The 3,970-nt window shown below is 38.6% G+C and overlaps 1 pseudogene; it reads left to right on the top strand.

The window, feature by feature from the left end:
• The first annotated feature begins 216 nt into the window (after window positions 1-216).
• Window positions 217-1,145, top strand: LOC100984431 (olfactory receptor 4C13-like; annotated as a pseudogene).
• Window positions 1,146-3,970: the final 2,825 nt, after the last annotated feature.

Here is a 3,970-nt window from a genome sequence, read left to right as displayed (position 1 = left end):
CTCGTAGCACAGTTTTCACCAGGGAGGCAATTTCAGTAAACCTCCAAAACCCAAAACTTTTTTCCTGTCTCAGAAAAAATCTTCAAATCACAACCCAGTAGAATCCAAGAATTTATTATACTACAAATTACAATGGAGAAGTTTAACAAATTTAAAGATGTATTAATAAAAATTGTTTTCTTTTCAGGTAATGTAATTAGCCACCATTTGAAATACATGGTGAATAGAAACAATGTGGCAGAGTTTATTCTATTGGGGCTTACAGAGAATCCAAAAATGCAGAAAATCATATTTGTTGTGTTTTGTCATCTACATCACCACCATGATAGGAAATGCGCTCATTGTGGTCACCATCACTGCCAGCCCATCACTGAGGTCCCCCATGTAATTTTTCCTGGCCTATCTGTCCTTTATTGATGCCTGCTATTCCTCTGTCAATGCCTCTAAGCTGATCACAGATTCACTCTATGAAAACAAGATTATCTTACTCAATGGATGTATGACTCAAGTCTTTGGAGAACATTTTTTTGGGAGGTGTTGAGGTCATCCTACTTACTGTAATGGCCTATGACTGCTCTGTGGTCATCTGCAAGCCCTTGGACTATACCACCATCATGAAGCAGCATGTTTGTAGCCTGCTAGTGGGAGTGTCATGGGTAGGAGGCTTTCTTCATGCAACCATACAGATCCTCTTCATCTTCCAATTACCTTTCTGTAGTTCTAATGTCATAGATCACTTTACGTGTGATCTCAATCCTTTGCTCAATCTTGCCTGCACTAATACCCACACTCTAGGACTCTTCGTTGCTGCCAACAGTGGGTTCATATGCCTGTTAAAATTTCTCTTGCCCCTGGTCTCCTATGTGGTCATACTGTACTCCTTAAGGACCCACAGCTTAGAGGCAAGGCACAAAGGCCTCTCCACCTGTGTCTCCCACATCACAGTTGTCATCTTATTCGTTATACCCTGCATATTTGTGTACATGAGATCTTCAGCTACTTTACCCATTGATAAAGCAGTTGCTGTATTCTACACTATGATAACTCCTATGTTAAACCCCTTAATCTACACCTTGAGGAATGCTCAGATGAAAAATGCCATTAGGAAATTGTGTAGTAGGAAAGCTATTTCAAGTGTCAAATAAATGTGACTGGAGCCCAACATGATTCAGCTGAGGCAAGGGTCAAAAGGACATTTTGGGTAATGTCAGCAAGGAATACTTATTGGATAAATAAAATAATTAACCACAGTGATCCATAGATGATGCCTTGAGGGGAGTCAAAATGGGTTCAAGAAAAAGGAGAAAACCTAACCGTGTATTATTCTCACAAACTGGGAAAATTCTACCAATTTGGGGCTTAGTTTCACTAGCTTCATCCATATATATGAGACTCATAGGCCTTCCTTCTAATAAATGTAAAATAAGTAATAAAATAAATATATCTATATTAAGTAATAATGTCCATAACAAACTGAGGGAGGCATTATTCTTATCCCCATTTACCAAAGAGGAAACTGAGAGAAGGGGACAGTGTCAAAATAGAAGTATAAAATAGATAGTAATCAGAATCTCACTGATTTCCCAAACCATGTGCTTAACTACCATGATACCCTGCCAGAAAGATCAGATCATTATAACAGCTATCATTTATTGAGACAAGTACTATGCTGGACACATTGTATATGTTAGTTCATTAAAAATATAACTTTTTCATTAATAATTCTTTCATTTTTATATATCAAAATTAATGGCCTTTGTTTTCTGAAATATTATGCTGTCTAACTACTTCAGGGCTATAAAAGCAAAGAACTATTTAGCATCTGATGGGTAAACAATGAAGTTTATACCATGATTCCAAATGTCCTTGTAGGCTTCAGAATCATTTTGTATTACTCATGTTACCCTTTTTATACTGATAATCAACCAGAAAGAGTGATGGTTCAAATAAAGAAGATGTTTTGATATCAAGGAGAAATTTCTATTTATTAAATATACAGTTATACTCCATAAAGTACTTGCCCGATAGATAACAATAGTTCCTACAAGGTACCATGTCTGGTATAACATAAACAGAATCAATGAATAAAAGGATTAATGAAAATGAATAAATTCAATAAAATATAAAGCAAAAGTAGTAGTGGAGGCTAGGAAAGTATTTTCTACCTTCAGACTAAGAATTCTGGTTGGACCTCATAGGGAAACCACATTTTTTAACTCCTATTGAAACAATGAGAAAGAAATTGAAACTGCATTCTCAGCATATGAACATGTAGTTTATCTTGATATTTTTCCTACTCCCAGTAAAATTTTATTATCTTATGTATATGGGCTGTTTATATTTTTCTATCAATCAGTTTGCTTTTTGGTAACATTTTCATATTAAAAGCTGTTTTGTTTGTTGTTTTTGAGACATACTCTCTCTCTGTTGCCAGGCTGGAGTACAGTGGCACGATCTTGGTTCACTGCAACCTCCACCTCCAAGGTTCAAGTGATTCCCCTGTCTCAGCCTCCCAAGTAGCTAGGACTACAGGCACCTGCCACTATGCCTGGCTAGTAGAGATGGGATTTCACCATGTTGGCCAGGATGGTCTCAATCTCCTGACCTTGTGATCTGCCCACCTCAGCCTCCCAAAGTGCTGGATTGTCGGTGTGAGCCACCACACCCAGTCTAAAAGCTGTTTTTCAAATTATATAGCTACACGCAAAGCAATTTCAGGATAACTGTATTCCACTTATTCCTTGCATTCTTTATTCCTTAATCAACAAATACTTTTTATCCCCAGGAATGTATCAGGCATATTGATAGTTTCTGGGGCTTAGTGGTGAATAAAGAGAAACCAGGGTCCTCTTTTCACAAAAGTTAGGATACTCTGAGACACTTCAAGAAGAGAACAGAGAATTACAACATAATACTATAAATAGTAAGATCATGGAATTACAGAGTGCTGTGAAAGCATGTTAGAAGGACACACAACAAAGACCTAGGAGATCTAAAGAGGATGCCTAGATGAAAAGACATCAAAAACAGAAGCTGACCAGGCACAGTGGCTCATGCCTGTAATCGCAGCACTTTGGGAGGCCAAGGAGGGTGGATTACTTGAGGTCAGGAGTTCAAGATCAGCCTGCCCAACATGGTGAAACCCTGTCTCTACTAAAAATACAAAAATTGGCTGGGCGTGGTGGTGCATGTCTGTAATCCCAACTACTTTGGAGGCTGAGGAAGAAGAATCACTTCAACCCAGGAGGAAGAGGTTGCAGTGAGCCAAGATCTTGCCACTGCACTGCAGCCTGGCTGATGGAGCAAGACTCTGTCTCAAAAAAGAAAAAGAAAAAGAAAAAACAGAAGCCAAAGGCAGAAAAGGGGTCAGCAGAATAAGTAGGCATAAGGTTGAGCTAAGAGTGCATCTATGAGAGGGAATAAGTAACAAAGGCCAGAAGATGAGAAAGAGTCAGCAGGAAACCCAAACAATTTGCTATGACTGTAATTATCAATTTATCTTTTCATTCAACAATTATTTATTGAACCCCCGTTGTGTGCCAGTGTAGGACACTGAGGTTGTAAAAGGGAAAATACAAGACATGAAGCTGGAAAGTAGGATCTTGGTAAGATCAAAAAGGGTCTCATAATTGTGTTAAAAATAAATACTAAGTACCATGGAGAAAATAGTGAAAGTACTTTTAAACTAGCAAGAAATGTAGTTGGATTTGTTTTGGGAATGATAACTCTAGCTACAGTATGAAAAATGGATTGAAGGGTCAAGCCTCCCAAGAGAAGAACAGCTAGGAGGTAATTATAATGATTTAGGTGTGAATAAATGGGAGTCTGAACTTTGGTGACTCCCAAGAGATGCCGAGTTTTAGGGACACTGTTGCATCCAGCTCAAATGCCCTTTGCCTGGTAAGTGAACTCATGCCCCACCTGCTGTGTCTGGGCTGCTAACAACTCACAGCCCCACCCTTCCCTGGAC

This window comes from Pan paniscus, chromosome 9 (genome assembly GCF_029289425.2).
Source record: "Pan paniscus chromosome 9, NHGRI_mPanPan1-v2.0_pri, whole genome shotgun sequence".
In the NCBI taxonomy this organism is placed as follows: Eukaryota; Metazoa; Chordata; class Mammalia; order Primates; family Hominidae; genus Pan; species Pan paniscus.
Note: the sequence above shows the minus strand (reverse complement) of the source record. Positions and strands in the feature narration are given on the sequence as shown.